Source organism: Agrilus planipennis, unplaced genomic scaffold (assembly GCF_000699045.2).
Source record: "Agrilus planipennis isolate EAB-ADULT unplaced genomic scaffold, Apla_2.0 scaffold165, whole genome shotgun sequence".
Classification (NCBI taxonomy): domain Eukaryota; kingdom Metazoa; phylum Arthropoda; class Insecta; order Coleoptera; family Buprestidae; genus Agrilus; species Agrilus planipennis.
The window spans coordinates 502,161-523,730 of record NW_020439087.1 but is presented as its reverse complement, the minus strand read 5'-3'; the positions used below and the strand labels follow the sequence as shown (position 1 = coordinate 523,730).

At 34.6% G+C, this 21,570-nt stretch overlaps 1 protein-coding gene across 3 annotated transcripts in view; it reads left to right on the top strand.

Moving 5' to 3' along the window:
- The first annotated feature begins 5,428 nt into the window (after positions 1-5,428).
- The window catches only part of LOC108738082 (rho guanine nucleotide exchange factor 10), a 207,177-nt gene continuing 191,035 nt past the window's right edge, over positions 5,429-21,570 (top strand). For 2 of the 3 annotated variants that reach the window (XM_018471321.1, XM_018471319.1), the window contains exons 1-2: positions 5,429-5,545; positions 18,129-18,172. The gene's annotated coding sequence lies outside the window, so the exon portion shown is untranslated. The remainder of the gene's footprint in view (positions 5,546-18,128; positions 18,173-21,570) is intronic. The other variant, XM_018471320.1, reaches the window with a different exon arrangement.

Sequence of the window (21,570 nt, the reverse complement as noted above, 5' to 3'; positions counted from 1 at the left end):
CGAATTATTATGCTACGGCGCATCCTAATAAAGGGAATGGGCATATCTCTAACTTCTTGAAACGAACAGTATTCATTTATGTTTATACGTATACTAGGACTTAATGGAAGAAGTAATTCTAATTATTATTTACCTACATTTTGATAACATTTTCTTTGTCAGTGTAAATTAACTTTTCATTATTAATTCTGTTGAAGAATGTATTTACTTGTAACTCCAAGCCTGCATACGTAAAACTGTTCTTTTTATTCTTGTCGCTAATTAAAAATGATAAATTGTATAACACAAGTTTCTACCGAAAGAAATAAAAAAAAAGGCTAAGCGGCAATTTAAAAAACTACTCTTGAATAATCCTACGGTCGCGTCGCGTCTTAGCAATTAGCGATTAAGTTAACTTTTTTTTAATAAACAGTGAAGAAAATCTACCGCAAGTATGGTTCCTTACGGTTTACGTTCCAGGCAAATACCTAATGAATGCTTATTGTTGAAACTTTTTTAAAATGCTCGTTAGTAATTGCTCCGGCAAAAACTTTTGTATTTTCTTTACGTTAATGAGCACTGCAACTTGAATATTTTCTTTAAAAACTTGATGCATTTTACTTATTAGAGTCACCAGGTTTCATAATTTCTAAAGAACTGTAATTTTTATTAGTAAATTTGAATGTTGCCAGCAGTATGATTTTTAAGTATAAAACATATTTTGGTAATATTATATATTAAACCACAAAAGTTTATTATTTTATTTTAAATTTTACAATGAATTTCCACCATAAAGGGGTAGATTCAAATCATTAAATATTTCGGTTCATTTATACAGAACCTTAAAAATGATTCGTCCGAATTTCATATTTTAAATAAAATTTGGACCTCAATATTTCTATTTGAATAATCCAAAAAATCAATGTAAAAGTTTTTATATGCTATCTTATTGTCTTGTCTGTTTCAATAACTTGCAAAATTNGTCTCTAAAGAATTTTTTTATCATTGCAATTAGTAGTATAAATATAAGATGTGACGGGAAAGGCTTAAGAGTGTTGAAAATTTCAGGGTTTACAGTAAAAATTGTAATTTACTTTGAACGGTTTGGTTTAATGTTATATTAGATTGTGAGAATTCTCTTCATCATCTTTTATCTTCACAAAAGATAAAATAACTCAAGTATTATCTTTTGCCAAAATTTTATCTGAATCTGAGAGTGTCGTGCCCTTAGGTACCTACTCTGGATTTGATATTAATTGAAGGAGGATAAAAAGTAGTCGTTTATACAAAATGTAGTATGCATTCCATCATTTTGTCCCCCATACGATGTTTCTGTATCCAGATTGTTAGGTTTAGTGTTGGTAAATGGCGTTAGTTTCTTCAGGAAAGTGCTTAAGAGTCGATTTCGTGGTGTCTGGGAGGGCGCTGCTTCCGACAATTTTTTTGTTCGTTGGGTCACGACGCGAAGTGCACTCCAAGGTTGTTCAACCTTTGCCTGGCTGTCGGTAAGGAAAACGTTCTGTTTCGGCTTTGGTTCAACTTCTGAAGAATGCGAACCAGGCATTAACTTTCTTCACTTGTTTAGATATGCACATAAGTAGGTACCTGAATACGTAGGTACGTATGTAGGAATCCTTTGCTTGCTTCGATTTCAACTTTAAACTTTCTGCAACTGTGTTCTCTAGTTTCGCCTTTGTCAAAGAGGAAAACGGGGATACAGTTAAACTCAGTTAAAACTTATAACGTATCCATCAGGATGTTCAAAATCGGTACACTGTAACAGTAGTAGGTAGATAGATCACTAAGAAGGATAAATAGTCATTTTATCAGTTTTATGTAATCTATACAAACAAATGGTGAAGAATATAAGAATATAGGACATATTAAGGTGGTTAAAAATATTAAATTTAAAGTCAATTGCGGATCTGGACATTTGCGAATCTCTCATTAGGTGGAACATTGCGGACCTCACCCTAATTAACGTGGCACGTATGGAACAGGTCGAAATGTCTGGTGAGGTAAACAATCTCGTTAACGTTTAAGCTTTAGCCTGAAAAATAGGGCCAGTTATTGTCTACTTCATGACCCCCACATTAATGTCTTTTGAACAGCTTGAAAGTTTTAGGTATTTTTTGTAGAAATTCTTCCTTTAACCTCTTAGTTAATGATTTAATTCTTTCTATTTAGGTAGTAGCATTGTGCATTGTTCGGATAGATTAACAGTGCCTTATCGAAAAGTATTAATTTGGTATTACTAATCTTCTCTTCATATATCTTTAAGGTTTAGACGTCCCATTTAAGCCTGTTTTCAATATTGTAACCTTCTTAATAATACCTAATAACGTAAAACATTCCTAATTTTAAAGGAAAACGTGTCATATGTAACAACGGGTAAAATGGTTTGCTAAAAGTATTATTTTTTTATATTATTCAAGTGTAAAAGATTTTTTAAGAAAACGTTTTGTGTTAGGTATTTGTTTAATTCTGAATCGGTTTCATATTCTAAATATTGGGGTTTCTCTAGAAAAAAAGAGCATGACACTGATGCCAAAATAGTTCCTTTAGAATAAAGGACCAGAGCACAAATAGATTTATAAATAATTTTATAATTTTATTGATGCAAAACTAATATCAATCATTGAATATCAAAAAATATTTTAATGCTATTTTGGTTCTGATCTTTTACGCATAGTTTCTTTAGCTTTCGGTTCATCTAATAAGAAAAGTTTTTGGAATAGTTTTTAAGACTTTTGCTTATATTTGTTAGGACACCACAATATTTTGTAGTTTTTAAGGCTTTCCCGGGGGGCGTACATCGATTATTATATTGTTTTGTCATTTCATACGTTTCGCCTTTTCTTTTGCTGGAGATACCTTCAGTGATGACTTGGCAGGTGCTGAGTCGTCACTGATATTAGTCACGAGTTTGGAACTACGAAATTCCATGAATTATGGTAAAACAGCCCGGAAACCAATACCGAATCCACAACATTTGGAATTATTAATTATCAAGGAATTTTTTGCACTTTTTTCGGTTGACGTATTAGAAGGCATCTTTGTCTTATTTTAAGCTTCTAATAATTTAAATTTATTAGTGACAGAAATGTTTTTGAAGCTTTCATTCTTTGGAAGAATTGTTCAAAAAAAGTTTAGTTATGGGTATACTTCACGACAGAAGTCACTTTATTAAAATTGGGTTGTGTCCTTCGAGGATGCGGGTTCGGAAGTCAAATATGAACACAGAATTCAAAAGCGGATCACCTAAATCGCTCTGGGAAACATTTCGATGCCGCGCTTGACCTGATTTTAGTAGATATGGATACCGAGAGTCCCAAGCGCACTGCAGTTGAATAAGTATTTCCTGCAAGATCCTTTTTGTAAAATTCAAAACTTCGACACTCAACGATATCTGTTATCTGCAACTAATGCAATTCCAAAATTAAGTAGACACTTCCATTTACAATATAAAATACTTTGATTATATAATATTAGGGGTTATTGCAACGAAGGGCCGTGAATTTGGAGGGAATTACCGCTACTCGAGAGCCTACTTAATTAATAAAACTAATTGCCTTTTTATCGTACAGTAGGTGTATGTATATATATGATGAGTTTTAACAGAAAACGAATGTCGAAAGGCGTATCAGAGTTTTTAAAGGTTTTTATGTACAATTTTGTATTTTGGTGTTTTTGTATCTAACAGTTTTTGCTAATTTTAAAAGCATAAATTACGTTACTATTTCTGAAATGCGAAGTTTATTGAGGACTTAATTAATTCCTTTGCATCTTCTACTGTATTATCTGCAATTTCCTGATGTATACCACAACGAGAAGCCAAAATAGCAGCGTTTTGTAAGCGTAAATATATTACGCTGACTCGTCAACTTTTCATGCTCTAGTTAAAACATGTTCCCTTCAGCTTTTCTATTTTCTTTTCTACCCAGTAAATTCATACGCTTCCAGGAAAAGTTTTGCGCACTGCCCTACCCTCAAACTGACCAACGACATACCACAACTGTGTGTTTAACTAACGAAAAGTTTTAAAAAACGAAAACAATATCTCCAAAAAAGAAAACTCCATTTAATAGCATAAAATGATGCATATAATCTAATGGGGAACAGCTTCACTCCATTGAAAGCTAATTATGGCGGTACACCTTACACTTTTTACTGTTATTTATTGACAAACAGCAAATTGTTGTTACCGTTTATGTATTTCAAATGGAGGCCCTAGTGGCTGCTTAAATTCGTATTTAACTATTCAGCGAATACGAATTAAAAGTTAAATAAAAAATTATTTCATTAATCTTTTCTTTAAAAAAGGATTCTACATTTATTCCTTCTTAGTATTATTATGTAGCAGTTTAAATTACCTAAATTCCAGTGAAAACTAAATTTAAATCCGTTAAGAAATAACTGAGCTACCCTATTTTAGTGTTTCCCTATTTTAATTCATTCATTCGTATATATATATGTAAATGAATTAGTGGCGCCTAACATTGTTTACTTCCGCATTACTTAAGGAAATTTACTACTACCACACGTGCAAGTTGACCTAGTTTTTCACATAATGCAAGATGGCCGACTACGTAACAGCCAATCAGGTGCGTCGAGCCGGTTTATAACAATCAAACTACTATACGTATGTTAGTCACCCGCGATGCTTTGAGGGGTGTACATCATTGCATCAAATGTTACGTTATTACGAAAATACCATAATTATGATTTTGTTTTTTAAAATTACATGATTTCGTTATCTAATACATCCGTTATTATCCTATTTTACTTTTACATTAGAAAAACGTGAACTTTTTGTACTACCACAAATATTATTTAAATATTTACTCTTTTCCTCCTGAAAAATGTTTTAATGACTACTGTCACAATAAAACAAAAAATGTGTACGTATTGTAACACTTTTTATATATTGTCTAGTCTTAATCTGATTTCATCTGCCGCATATCGTACTTAGTTTATTAATGTCCCTTTGTTTATTAAAAAATGGGATGTTTAAGATTTTCTGCTGAAATGCGTTTAATAAAGTGCAGGAAAGGATACTCTCCTCCATTATCTATCCCTTTACTTGAATTAATGTCCCCTCTCATATTAACCCAATTGTTTGTAACAAAAACCCCAAAACAGTTTAAAAGAAGAAAATAATCAAAACAACAACGAAACTCATTCACTGCTTGAGTTCGTAATGAGTCCGAAGAATTTGCACCTCTGGTGCCCCGTAACCTATGTAGCGAGGCGCCGATAAAACCAAAGCAGAAGGAAGATAATATTCCTTCGAATTTCTTCACGAGTTGCTCGCAACAGATGTTACCCGGGCAAAGCAATCCTTGCCATGAAAAAGAGAGAGACGTTGATGGTGCGATTCTTCGTTGTCGTGCTTCGCGCATATTCGACGCCTATCGTTTAATAGCGTGTAGCAGAATATCAGTAGCATGTGCGCGTCGTTGTTGGTAGCATGTGTGTTGCTGGAATGTGAAAATACGTTGGGATTTTTCGATGTACGAAGTTTAATTCAAATGATATAATTAATTGGAATGCTGAAGCATTTAATGTGAGTGAAGTTTTTTGTTTTCGTATTTTATTTAAGCGTTATATTCGAAAATAATTATAAATGTAACCCAATAGAACTGTTGAGGAATAAAAATTGAAAGATAAAGACGTGTGGCCGGAATATTTGTCATTAAATTTTAAAAAATGTAGATATCCATATATTTAATATAAAAACAACAATTAAAATGTCCTAATGATTCTTTGACGTACTTAACTGATATCACTAATACGTCATTTGAAAAATATTTCATTTTTTTATCAGTTCAAATGAATTCCATATTTTGGCAAATACCTATGTCAGTTATTAGGTGTAGGTCATGGGCACTTTTGATGCTGCCCCCTAAGCATTTAAAAGAGTTAAAAAAAAAGTAATAATTTTGTAGAAATTGCGCCAGAATTGGCTCGTTATTTAGTAGGTATCTAACTTACTTGATTGCTTTTATTATTATATTGTTCTTATTTATATGTTTTTGTTAATTATCCATAATAAAGTAAAACAATGGAATAAACGGGCAGGAATAAATGATAAATAGGTAAAATTGACTTACTGTCACACATGTAGATTAAAATACAATCTAGTTTTATTGTTATCGGGATGAATAATTTTCTTTATTAATTGAATTCTGTGTTCTCATATCAATGTAGGTACGTAGGCACTTGGTACTCAAAACGCTGCCTTTCACGGTTCTTGGCGAGATATAATTATTTAAGTGAGAATATCAATTTTGACATGCAAATTATTGACCCAAGTTGTCGACTGGGTGTACGTAGACTCTATTATTCGCTAGCGTTTCAATTCTCGAATGAATACTAATTATTACTGAAAATGTATATATCTGAGTGCAGATTCTGGTTCTGTTATTGTTATTTGTGATTGTGAGATAGATTTAATAATTATGAAGATGTGCTTTAGAATAGGTTTATCTTATTCAACCATTAAAATTTACTTAGGTCAATTGGTCAAAATCCAAAATTCACGCTTGTTTGTATCTTAAGTGGAATTCAGAATAGAGTATAGGTATTTTGATGATATTTATTTTGATGAATGCATATCTATCAAACAGACAGACGATATCCACGCCTTAATAACAATATTCATTGTTTAGTCGAAGTTGTGAGTACAAAACGGGCACAGCGTGTTCATCTAAAAGTATGATTTTGTTAACGAATCTGAAACAGAATTGAATGTCAATTGGAGTTAGATTCTGAGCACTGAATGATTACGAATTTCACAGGCTTACTCCATGAAATTGCCTGTTTATTATTTATTAGACAACGTTGTCAATACAATTGTTATAATAATATATTCGATAAGTTTTACCTGCTACACCCATTGACATGAATTCTGCAGATTATTAATTTTGTATGAAACCATAGGCATAGTTAATTTACATTTGTGGGATTGGATAGACAGACGTACATCGTACAGTAAACTCTACATAAGGGGCTGTCTATGAATTAGGTAACGTAAATTCAGGCTTTACGGTTCTATTATGTGGGAGGAGGTGGGGATAAATGTTTCGTGATATCTATCATTAAATATCATCTAATACAAGGGCTAGTGTTTATGAAGGCCGCATAAGAAATTCACGGAAAAACGTTCCCCACTATAAGAACAAAGGCTTTCACCGCCGGAATCCATAGTAGAATAAAGATTCGGGCTATAGGGCCGTGGTCTAAGTGAACTATTCTGTCCAGACGTTTTGTCAGCTACTGCTGCTGACATCCTCAGTGGTGGTGACAACGTGAACATAAATTATATCTCGAAGTCGCTGTCAGCTGTCAGGACAGCATAGTTCACTTAGATCACGGCCCTATAGCCCGAATCTTTATTCTTCTACGTTCCCCACTGTTGATATAGTGTCTCATAAAGCTATCGATAAAATGTACTTCATAAAAACAGTTTTTAATTCTCATTTAGTTGTCTACAGCTTTATGGAATTGTAACGGATTGCTTTCGACATAAAAATGTAATTGTAGCAATTTCTAAACCGGCCCACTTAAGTAAATCCTCGACAATTTGTTACTTAAAAGTGTTTTTAAAACGTCTTGCGAAAAGTTCAGTTATTTAAGATAATTATTGCTTTACTCTTCGCTCGGGCTTCTCAAAGGCAATTTTTGTCTGGAGCTTCGAGTGGCTCTTACTCTAATATTAATTGCCACGAAGGATTAAGTTAAGTATTCCATTTGAAACAGTGAAATAATGTTGTGCAAGAATACGGGAAGCACCCACCTACTCGTCGAAACAAAATTGGAATTCTAGAGTTTTTTTGTTTGGTCTAATTTTTAAATGATAGATTAGCAAGATAGATATTTAAATCCAATCATAATTTTCATTTTCATTAGGCGATGGATATATTTTTTGAATTGAAACATTTGTATTTCTTCATAAACTGTTTTGTATATATATATAGATACATGTAGATTAGAGGTCAATGCACATTTCTTCTAAGCAAATGATAAATCGGTCAAACTGTTGTGTGGAATTCGTAGGCTGATGTCTGAATAAATTATGCCAGCATTGAAGGCAGCATTAATGTGACAGTACAGTAATTTTTGTAATAGAATTATTCTTAAGAATGAGTACTGAGAAAAAATATATAGGTAATAATATAATAACTCGATTTCGCCAATTTATTATTATTATTATTTAACGTGCTTTGTTTAATCCAGCATTATAAATTCTTTTTTAGTACTGGTCCCTAAAAACAATTCTCGTATACAAACAATGATGAACAACATAGAATATGGCATATTTAAAAGTTTTTATGTTGCAAAAAAATTCAAGCATCTGTCAGCTATATTAACGTTATAATAACAAAAGTCTCTGTTAGAATTAAAGAGCAAGGTAGAAAAAAGTTAAATGAAAATCATAACACTGAAACTATCAAAAGTCACTTCAAGTATTTGTTGTGTGGTTATTTCCTTTTAACCTTCTGAGAATCTAATTAGTTTTAATTAGTATTGCATCTTTTCAAACTTAAACAGTACTTTTAAAAAATTAAAAATAAGACGCCCCTAATTACCACAAAAACTTTTGAGCGGACACTTTAAACAGTACGATCGGGAACACCACTCGTTAAGGGTATTTGAACCATTTTTGCCTAATACGGTAACGTCTATTTGACCAGGTAAATTGGTCTGGCGATGTAGAGGTACAGATAATAAGCCCAACTTTCTGGAAATGTGCGGTTTCCTCGGAGCATCTAGGTAAATGCTAGAACAGGAATACTCCACAGATAACATAAATTTTCAGGTTTTACAGCACTAATTCTTTACCATAACAACCTAACCAGTCTGGACTTGTGCACTCACTATAGTGATAATACGAATGTGTAATTTTGCGATTTTCATTTTATTAGTACCAGTTAAAGCGTGACAAAGAATTTATTATCCGCTTCTATTACTCCCTTGTGTTAACTAGATATAAACTAGATATGAAAGGATGTCATGAGCAGTTGAAACTTTTAAGAATTTATGTGAACAAGTTCTAAAACTTGTCGTGTTTTATTGGTGTAAAACTTCTTGAAAGTAAACACATAAACCCAACAATACTTACATGCTGCATTTTCTTTGTAAATGTCGAAGAATGAAAATGTATCTGAACGTCAGCGGGCGTTGCTTAATTGTATTTTATCATTTATCAGGGCCCATTATGAGGGGAATTGTACAATGTTTTTAAAAGAAGTGAATTAATAGGCACCAGTGGTGTGATCTACATAATTTTAAAACCAGGTGAATGTAATAAAGAAAGTTTTGAGCATGTTGGAAATACATTTTACATTCAGAACAATTGTATCACTTTCATGTTAAAGTTTGCGAAGTCATCAGTCGACCTTAAAAAAAGATCAATTCGAGTGCATTTCTTTTGTATGTATGTTTTTTTTTTTCCTTCGCCAATTGTGAGTCGATTAAACCATTTAAATTTGAAGAAAATATTCCACATCCATCATTATTATCATAAGGTCGTCAGTCCTAAGAGTGGTTAGACACGCACCTCCACTCTTTCCTATCCTGAGCTAATCTTCGCATTTCCCTAAAACTAGAACAACCCATATCCTTAACTATTTGCGAACAGTAATCGAATCTAGGTCTACCTCTACCCCTCCTAACTTTCGTTTCTGCGTCTAGTATGTCTCTGACTAGACCGTCATGCTTGAGAAGGTGACCTACCAACTTACTTCTCATAGATTTCCATAGAGTCCTCTGTTCTCCTATTCTTTCTAATACTTCTTCATTTCTAACCTTCTTTATCGACGGTATCATTCGCCTGTAAAACGCTTCTAACCTTTTCTTTTCCGCCGCGCCCACTGTCCATGTTTCACACCCGTACAGCGCCGTACTCCAAACATACACCATTAACAATCTTTTACAATGGGTGGAAAATTAGCAGGTGATTACAAACTAGTTGGAAATATTGACGTACCCTCGTTATTCGGTTGTATACGTCAGTATATTTAAATTGTCTATAATATATTTTTTTTTCACATATCATTGTAAGAGTGTTTAATCTGTACCCTTTCATTGCATTGTACGTATGCCCTTCGGAATTTCCTTGTTTTACTAATTTTAGTATTATGATGAATTATGTCTCATATTCCGTTCTCTGACTAGACGGTTCAATGGCAAGTAGAAGACACGGGAAACAAAAGAAAGTGCTGTTAACGTCTCATCCTCTCATTATCTGCAAATATCCGTTTTCTTAGAACGTCTTAACCTTTCAAAGATTGATTATTTTCTGAGCGTACATCATGTTAACCACGAAAACGTGTTGTCCATTTAAAGAGCGGCTGAGTTCATTTTGCCAAAGTTCAGAATCTGTCACTATGTTGCTACAGGCCGTGAGCAAACTAAAACTTTTGCTCAGTTGTTAGGAATTATGTGACATTAAAAGCCTTCGAAATACTGCTATCCCCCACCTCAAATGTAATGCTAACGACTGAACCGATCAATTAATAATTTGTTTTTGTACATCTGAGATGCAGTTAACGTCGAGTGCGTATTGAAAGCCCGAGATTAAAATGTTCAGTCTCTCAGAGTCTCTGAAAGCGAGACTCGAGTCTCCGTCTCTCATCGAGTCTCTCTGGTGTCGCAGAGAGAAACTGTCAAGAGACTGTCAAAAAAACTGCTTAGCGTCTCTGAACGAGAGACTCGAGTCGCTCATAGAGAGATCCTCATTTCGTATCCAGTCTCTGAACGAGAGACTCGAATCTCTGAACGAGAGACTCGAATCTCTCTGTAAGTGGATAGACATGGTTAAAATTTTCTAAGTTCAACATATTTCAAAGATCCCAGTCTTTCTACGAGAGACTCGAGTCTCTCAATTTTTCAGTTTTATTAATTCAGTAAAGGTATATGTTTGGAGCACGGCATTGTACGGCTGCGAAACATGGACAGTGGGCGCGGCGGAAAAGAAAAAGTTAGAAGCGTTTGAAATGTGGTGTTATAGGCGGATGATGAGGATATCGTGGGTAGAAAAGGTTAGAAATGATATTGGAAGGAATAGGAGAACAGAGGACTCTATGGAAGTCAATAAAAAATAGGCGAGATAGGTTGGTAGGACACCTTGTTAGGAATGAAGGTCTAGTCAGAGACATATTAGTGGCAGACACAGGAGTTAGGAGGGGTAGAGGTAGACCTAGATTAGATTACTGTTCGCAAATTGTTAAGGATGTGGGTTGTTCTAGTTTTAGGGAAATGCGAAGTTTAGTTCAGGATAGGAAAGAGTGGAGGTACGTGTCCAACCAGTCTTAGGACTGACGACCTTATCATGATGATTAATTCAGTCTCTCTGTGAGAGATCCATAAAACAGCTAGGCAATAACTGAGAGACTGTGAAAGACTGTGTGAGGCGCTCTCAGAGACGCTGAAAGACTCTGAGAGACTGGAGAGAGACTGAAAATTTTTGTCTAGGGAACATGATATCTAATCGTAAAATTATTTTTTGTTTTGTTTAAAAATTCTGGGGGATGCAATTGCTCATTTGCTCACTTACGACTAGAGCGACGACGAATTTTGATTGTGTTTACTTACGCGTTCGATTAAATGGATCAATTTATCAGGTTTGTCAGTCGCTTGTCTGTCTGTGTATAATTTGTCTGCATTCGTTGACACACCCTCTTATATTGGGTGGATGGTGTGTTGTTGCGTCTTTTTATGTTGCTTGCGCTAGCCAGCCAGCCAGAGCCACAGCCTGGCTAACCATCCAACGAACACAGCGTAACGTTTTGAAGTAATGAACCTTAAATGCATACATTATTCAAAAGCCAGCTAGTTCTCCATCCCCCGAGCTAAGTGCTTTCTGTAATAAATCAGCCTGAATAATTATTGTTTAAACAAACTAGAGTATTCCGCGGAATTATAGCCTCGCGCAATAAATTAATTTGGTCAGCTAATGGTGCATAATTCGGAGCAATCGGCCTCGACCGGTTAAACACTACTTGTCCCGGAGGTGGTTACTATCTGTGTGCAGTCCTGTCTTTTAGTTATCGGTTTTGCTTCACTCTGTAATTTTAATTTACCGCCACGCTGATCGTACGCCATTTCGCAAGCTCATTTTTACGACAGTCGTAAAGACATATCATTCTATTAGTAAACGCCCTTGAGTGTGTGTTTGTGTGGTCATCGTGGAGAGAATGAGAACCTCTCAATGTCTACAAGTAAATGATAATTATTATTGATTGATATTACAAAATTGACGTACGTGCTATATGCGAACCTAATAGTCTTTTCAGTTTCTGCCATTTTTGCCCGGGGTAAATCTGAAATTCTTAGAAATTGTTCCGATTGTAACTGTTTACACTTGTGATTGTCAAAAGTTGAGGTAAAAGTGCTAAAAAATTGTTATAATCGGAATAATTTGTACGTATTACGAATATATTTAGATCTGCCCTGGCAAGAAATGGCAGAAATGTAAAATACAGTCAAAATCTGTTATAACGACACCGAAGGGACTACTCATATTTGGTCGTAAAAACCTATAGTCGTAATAGCCGGTGACGTTGTTATTAACTATTTAATACCTATTATTGAATGTGTGATTAATATATTCATATATAAAATAAAACTACATTTTATTTATTTTACATTAAACGTCACTCTTCTATGCTCGCGAACGGTTAATTTAGAAATTCGAAAAAGGTTGTTAAAGGTGTATGTTTGGAGCGCGGCGTTGTACGGGTGCGAAACATGGACAGTAGGAGCGGCGGAAAAGAAAAGATTAGAAGCTTTCGAAATGTGGTGTTACAGGCGGATGATGAGGATATCGTGGGTAGAAAAGGTTAGAAATTCAGAGGCATTGGAAAGAATAGGAGAACAGAGGACTCTATGGAAGTCAATAAAAAATAGGCGAGATAGGTTGGTAGGACACCTTCTCAGGCATGAAGGTCTAGTCAGAGACATATTAGAGGCAGAAACAGGAGTTAGGAGGGGTAGAGGTAGACCTAGATTAGATTACTCTTCGCAAATAGTTAAAGATGTGGGATGTTCTAGTTTTAGGGAAATGCGAAGATTAGCTCAGGATAGGAAAGAGTGGAGGTACGTGTCCAACCAGTCTTATGATGATGATGACATAAAACGTATTATAAAAAGTCATTACGTACATATAATTATTATTTATCTATATTAATAAAATCTGGAATTTTTGTCTGTTTGGAACACTTCTGTCGTGGGTACAGACTTTGTAGTTCACGTTTAATTTTAATTAATGTATCATCATAATTTCCCTGCATATTAAACTGTTCATTAGAATAAAAAACAATTTTTCGTAATACAGTACATAAGACAGTATTGAGACCATCATTCAAAGTTGGAACTCTAAATTGTTCTTCCTGTTCGTCATTTTCCTCTTGAACTTCTTATACAATATCATCTTCCGTAGCTCGTGCACAAATTGCAATAGTTATCTGGAGTTATCTGCATCAATAAACTCCTTAGCTTCTGTAGTAGATATTCTGAGAATTAAGATAGACCCTAAACTCGACACGTTTTTGTTTACTTTTGCGAACTTAATGGTCATTTACCATGCCAAATGTGGATACTGTTACCTATTCAAATGTTCACAATAAAGCTGGTCGTTCTAACAGATATAATTCTCCGAAAATATCAGTTAAATGTAGTCGCTTAAAGAGATATGTCGTAAAAACCAGTGTTTTTTATAAGGCGGTCTAACAGAATTAAGTCGGGACCTATGATTTTGGTCAATATAACCGGTATGTTGTTCTAAACGATGTCGTAGTAAACGGTTTTGACTGTACTATGAATATTTTGTACATACGACTATAACGAGCACTTGTACATGTCGCGGCCAATTTGAATAAATTACTACTTTTTTAATAAAATTGATACTTCCGCTGCTTCCGCAAATATATAACCGCTTTCATCTGTTTCCACATCTGCATTTGTTGTGACACTTCCGTTACATCACTACTTACAAACATTAATTATTGCTGCCATATTCCTTAACAAAGATTCTCCCCGCTTATACATCTCTGAATCTTTTTAGGCAAACGCGTAATTCACGAATAATTTAGTACGCCTTTCGCGTTACCGAATGAAAAAAAAAAAACGCTGCGACAGAAGAGGCACAATGATTGACGATAATAAACTGTTGGCATTATTAAACTGTTCCTTTTCTGTGCTATTTAATCCGGATTATGTGTGCGTCTTTGTTTAGGAGCGCGGGTCTGAGGCAATTATGATAAATAGCCCCAGGCTGCCGACATCTATATTCCGTAAAGCTCGCAAATACAGTTTGAGACGTTTATACTGCGGCAAAGATCTACTGCAGCCATTAAGAAATAGGTTACTTTAAAGAAATACTAAGATATTAAACATAGGTGTTGAAGACAAAGGTTCTCAACACGACGCATTTCCCATAGTTTTGATAATTGATTAATCACGTTTCGAAAGTAATATAATTTTGCCTCTGATGAGACAACTAATGGAGATTTAATGCGCTTTGCTAAAACTTATCCACATGCTAAACAGACATAAGTGTACCAGAATTGAAAAACGATTTCATGGAGTCGACCCTCCGTTGACCCTATTAGTCTCAGGAAGCCACTGAAGCTGTCGATGCAAGTGGCCCTCAGGTTTTGGCCTATCTAACATCTTAAAGGGTACGCTCAAGATCAGCAACGGCCCAACAGGCCAACTTATTTGTTCCGCTATTCGGTCTGCCTCCCCCCAAGCCCTACAGCAGTTGGATTGGGGAGAGCCAAAGCTAGATTTCCGGGCCGTTAGGTACCCCTCGTTGTGCAACATACAATTTGTGTCACTATAATCGAACATCGTTGAGCCTTTTGGCTAATCCAAGCCACTATGTTTTTCACATCTGCTATGCCTTCGCCTAAAAATGTGTAGTCCTGCTTATGGGTCGGACTACACACTCAATCTATGTAACTTCTCCAATGGGATGAAACGTCGGGGAAACAACCCAACGGACCACGGCCCATCAGTCCGGACAACAACTCACCAATGGGGTTAAGCTAGGTCTACCTGATGCACACTACTGCGTCAGGATACTTACTTCGTTTTTGATGGATGGAACCCAGCACACCTAAAGGATTCTTGACTTATTTATTAAAGGTTTCGCTGACCGCACTAGAACTTTTCAACGAGTTAGTTGTGTCGGCGGAGCGGGTTTTTCTTCCGCGTCAATCTTCTACGTCTGTACTGGACTTATGGCACGTTCGCTTCTCTTTGCCTAGGGGTTTCACAAAGTCCTCGCCATAACGCAGTATGGATATTGAGTTCCGGAGTACCCCTACCGCGACAAGGTGAAAACCCTAAGAAGTGCTAGCTCCTCTAAGAGGTGGCCACAAAAGCTTTAAAATAGATCAAATATTACTTAATTTTCATTTCTTCCCCTATGCAAAAATGTGCAAAAATCGAAGTTAAAATGAGAAAAAACATATAGCAACCAACATCGATGTTTTGCCTTTTGATAAAGATTTTTTCAAGGCAAATTGCTAAAGTTACTGATTCTTTGTTCCCTCATGGTGATGTAAACCAATGATTCTTAGAGTACGTTCTTCCGAATATATTTGAAGAGGGGTGTCTCAGAAAAATTGATTATATATATATAATATATGTACGACACCNATGTATATATATATACATTACGTAATGATTAAAAATCATGTGGTAACATAAAACTTCTCATAAAAAGAATCAGACTCATATCTTCAAAATAATCTTTGGAAACCACCAGAAGCGTTGTTTTTAATGCTGCAGTTGTGGCACGCCCTTTCGGGAAACTGTTAGAAGAAAAAAGAAACGGTAAAAAACACAAACGACACCTTATTATTTAAGTCCGTGCTAAGCAGCGCACTTGTATCTTCGTTTACACTATGACATTTCTAAATAGCCGCAACGACTTAAACTCCTTAGAACTATTTTCTTGATTAATACACGGGGTCGAATGCGCCGTCGGTATAATTCATCGCGACACAAATCATATTTTCCATTAAGAAACGAGCTTACAGTTGAAATTTACTTCGTCATGGCAATGTAATGGTTCTAATAAATCACATTCTTTGTATATCGTTTATTAAAGTTCCGCGTATTCTGGTTTAAATGAAATAATTCATAAGGACAACGAGAATACCATACGTACGTATTTAACACATTCATCTAATGTTTAATTCAGTTTCGTTCCTGGTAAATTTCATCTCCCTATCAGAAGGGAGACTCTGGTTAAATTTATTCATAAATTAAAAGTTATTGTGATAGTACTAAATATTCATTGTGGAATAAATAACGGGCAACAAGATCAAGATCTGAAAATAAAAGTTATGTCAATACATAAGTAGATTTTCCAATGCTTATTGTTAGTCATAAGGAAAAAGGAAATATGCGGAATATGCTTCATTAAATTTGACTGCCTCTCTTCGTGATCCTTTGTTATGTACTGTCTGGAATACATTTTAAAGATCTGACATTCCTTCATACGCGTGTAATGGTGTATATTTGCACTCACATGTTCGCAAGGGTTTTTAATATACAAAGGACGTAGTTTCTATTTAAATAATAAAGCACACTTATATATTATGAGCATGTATTAATATTTTTCTAAAACCGGAATAAGCGGATAAAGCAGCTCGTGTAAGGTGTAGTTTAACTATACACGAAGGGCGAATTGTGAACCGAACATTATGGTATTCTGTTAGATGCAAAATACGACTTCGTACAAGAAGATTCGTGCAAATACCTTCAATCATTTTGTCATACAAATAACAAAGTGTGTAATTAAATTTAAGTCTATAATTTGGGGTAGTGTTGCCGTAGTCTCCTGCATTGCAAGCGTTTTGTACTGCGTACCAGATGGCATCTTCAATATGTTCCTTGTCATGGTCGGTATTATCAAGAACATAGCAACACTATCCAGAAACTTCTTCCTGCTTGTTCTATTCATGTTTGCCTAGTTAGCACGTTTACATTACAAAAAATCGGAAAACGATTAACGACTTTAATGATAATTAAATAGTAAAAAGCATGTAAGTTATAGTTTTAGGGAAATGCGAAGATTAGCTCAGGACAGGAAAGAGTGAAGGTGTGTGTCCAACCAGTCTTAGGACTGACGACCCTTATGATGATGACGTGCTAATTTTTACACTAATTTTTAAACACAAAATGAAGCACTAAAATAATAAGAGCACCAAGTTGTCGTGTGAATCGTATTGCGATTTTGTGATATTTGTGTGCTAGTTTGACAGAGTTCACCAATTATTAAAATTGAATAGAATCACACAATGATCTAGCAAAATGTTTAGACATCATGATTTATTACTCTATTTGGAAATGTCAATCGTATTTTGAAACGATTTTATTTATCTTCATTCCTGTCTATTGAGAATGTTATTATCAAGTCTTGTGATGAAATGGTTTTGCAAATTTATCTTTATTTATATTTAATTTATGGTAGTAGAATCGATTACTTGCGGTAAAAATTTATGTAGAGTGGCTACTGATTCAATAAATCAGTGTATCGAAACAACTTGCTGACATTTTTTTCTTACAACTAAATAAACGAATTACTTGACGCAGTTTAATTTCAATCGTAGAATTGTTTAGCTAACCACTGGCTATAATTTGACCACATCTGTTTCAACTGGGATCTTTTTCGTTAAAGTGACAGCAAAGTTCAAACTACGTACTGATGTGTTGTATTCATCTTCCTGAGGTGTACTGAATTTTCCAACGAATTTATTGCAGCATTTTAACCAACCGGACATCCGTTTCTAAACTGCTTGTATAAATCATTTTGGGGAAGCGAAAAATGTGGCTGCCATCAACTTCGGTCTGATAGAAAAGAACCGTTTTATTCAGCAAGGAAAAACATTGAAAATCGATACTGCGGAAATTCTTGCCAAGTTTCAGTTCCGTACCATATATGTCTATTTATAAGCATTCTTAATGAAGTTTGGCTCATTTTTTTTTGTTTTTCTTGTCTGTATTCGATATTACGAAATAATTGGGACGTGTTTGCGTAATGGACAGAAAATACGCAATTAAAATGTTTTTTATGTATTTTAAATAATTCAATCAATAGTAGGTAATTAACAAACAACTTTTTTTTTTAGCTGATACCGGCAAAGGACAGGAAATATAACCTGCAGTAAATCTTGTAAGTCTTAACCACTGTATTCCTTTTTTTTTAATTGATTGTATTTAGAAAGGAAATTATTTACCTGGCTAAGAATATGGATCACTCAAATATTACGTAAGCTCGTTTATCTTTGCTAATACGGGGAAAAATGTTTGAAAATATTCGCTAAATATTCATGAAAATGCAAATTGAATAAATTAGCAAAATTACATTTATTGTGATTATTAAAATAGCTTGAGTCGGGATGTTTACAGTAATATTTAAAGAAAGTAGCGAACATACAGTTCCATCCCCTAATTAGTTAGGTACGTCACAACGCGCTTTCGTTGTGAAACAGCTGTCGCCTAAAGGTAGGATTATTAGCTTTGGAATTTTTAATTCACCTGGAAGGTGCACTGGGATTTTATTTTTTACAAAAAGCAATGCAAGGATGCAACGGTAGAACGACACCCTCAAGGGGAATGTAACCCGTTGCGTAATAAGTTGAAGATTTTTCGCTCTGCGTCGTCGCTTTCGTCGCTTCGGATGCAGTTTCGTCATCTCGCCTTTCAGACGAAGCCTTTGAACGACGCATTACTAATTAAACCTCCGTCCAAAAACAAATTCATGGGAGTTTTGCCCTTCTGCCTCGTTGGTTTTGCAGTTTGAAAAGAAGTGAGTCTTTCGAGTAGTAGAGAAGTATTTGCCTTGCTTTCATATTCTGGCGTGACCTCCTGCAACTAAACAGAGGACGGTCGAGAGGGTGATGATGAATTGCAAACGCGGATCTCCGAACTTGAATATTTTACTTTTTCCATATTTCATTCGCGAATATTTTCGGGAACATAACGAGTACCATTGTATTTTAAATAATTATTACCTACCGTATTGTAACCCAAGATAGAAATCCACAATCGTTTTACACATAACACAGGTCTGCGATAAAAAAGTTTTTTGTATAAATTTATCTTAAGCATACAAATGTTGGTACTCTCTGACTGAGCATTATATTGTCTTTTACTTTATTTTAGATAGTCTGAAAGTAATTACAGTCGTTTACACCGCCTGAAAAAAAAAAAATAGTTTGTAGCGCGCCATTATTGAGAGAGATAAAATATTAACCTGTAATAAAAAATTGTGTTTCATTTATCTTTAACTATGGCTTCTGTAAAAACAATTCAAATCTATTTTTTTACTTTTGCGGACAATATACAATAGTCAAGCAAAGATTGAATATAACAGACTGAAAAAAATTCTTATTAAACTTACTTCACAATGAAGTTGTGTTACCAAAATAAACACTCTGTTACGATAAAATATGCCGATTATGTGTTGAAGTGTTAAGACAGTGGACTTATGGTAAATCAAAATCATTGTTATTCGGTATTTTTATGTCCAAATTAGAATGCAATTGGAACTCGGAGTGAAAAATGTCATCAATACGAGTTTGAAAGAAGAAAGTATTGCTTCCACCACTTTACATTGGTTTGATCAAACAGTTTGTAAAGGCTTTTCGACTTGACCAACGGTGATTATTTCATGTTTAGATATCGACGTCATGATTTATATAGGTTTTAACCATATAAAAAAAATCGTAAGGACACAAAAAATTACTTTTTAAGAAAAAAGTCAATCAAAAAATCACGTTTTTTTGTTTATTTTCGATTTTTCAATGCTTTAATATTGTCGGAGGTATTATTAACCAACACCATCGAAAAGAGCATCGTTTAAAACATAGAAACACTGGTTATCGAATATTTTTTCGTCGCACTCATTACGTGGCAAGAGTTCAAATGGAAATGTGTTCTCTGAGCATTTATGGGTTAATGTGACGTAGTATACACCATATGAATATCGTCTTCTATTACTTTTAAGACAATTACGACAAATATGAACAATTTAAGAAAAAAACTTAAAAAAAAAAGAATTTCGCAGACCTGTGAATTAATACCCACTTGACTTGCGCTGATATATTTTATTTTATAAAGTTGTGTTGGATGAATTCCTATGTTTTGCCCATGAATTGCCCATGTTCTCAAATCTGTGCAAATGCGAGAGAAAATTCCACCTGATCAGTGGAGAACAGGTAAACAGTGTTGACGGGTGTTTCCTTGATCGATATTTGTACGAAGAGGTTGGCAAACAAAGCCAAAGAAATGTCAACATCTTTTGCTTATTATACCTATCCTACATTGATCAATTGTCAGTTGGGCAGAATATGATCTCGTATTATCAAAACCTTTTTTATTATATTGCATCATCGGACTGTATGACATCTTCTTATTACCATAACGTATTGAGTCATTTGTGGAAGTAGGTACTGTGACACACTTTTGCAATATTGGATAATTTTGAGAAGCTATGGATCATTATTTGCTTTTGAGTTCATAAAAAGGAATTACGAATGGCCAACAAAGCCGAAATGGGCATCATTGTATGTAATTGCGGTCAGAACATCTCGTTTTTATCCGCATAATATTATTATAGATGTTGTGAGTTTCCAGTTCAGAAACTTGTTATTTCTTTAACCAAAGCAAATTGTTTGTTTGTCTGTTTCTTGATGATGTCAAAGTCGAGTTTCCGCGAACTCCCTTGACGGCATAACATTTCGTATACTTGGTCCCAACACTAAATAGATTCGGAAAAGTAGGACAAATTAGAGTGGAATGTTCTGCATAATATTTGTTTTGCTCTTACATTGCACCAGTCGCATTGGCAGATACTTAATTGAGTTGATGCAAATTGGTCAAAATGAGACTTTCGTCGGATCTCTCGTACTTGAACTAGGCCAAGTAGTAGTTAGATATACGATTTCAAGCAGGAATCGACTAATAAATCCAGTCCAAATACTGAGATGATTTTGGTAAGGTTGCGGATCGAATCCTGGAAGCGGGAATTGGCTTAAAATACCGCGAGTTTGTGTTATTTTGTTTGAGATTAGAGCGGGAGGTCTTAATTTATACCATAATCTTTCAGTATGTTAACTAATCAAATTTAACTGCGGTTAGGTTAGGATCATAAAGTTACGATCGGTAAAGGCAACACAAATGAAGTGCATTGCATGGATAGGTACATATAATGAGATTTTCTTTTTTGAAGTAGTTTTCCAGAAATTTCAATGCAATTTACATCTCCAATTTAAGGAATATATACTTATATCACTTATTTGTGAAATTTGCTTGCTCTTAAGTAAGATTGTGTTATTGGGCTCTTTTGTAGTCAATAATACTTTAAATTACAATTGTTTTACTGTTGTTCGACCTAATGCGTCTGGTTTCAGTTGCCTTATAATAACAATATCAGGAGTACACTTGTTGGTTCGTTGCAAATGTAAAAGATTTCATTGAAACGACGACATAATGAGACAAGACGATTGTTACCAGTTTTTTCATTTTTTCATCGAGCCCCCTAAGGTTGATTTATTTGTAAGTTTCTAC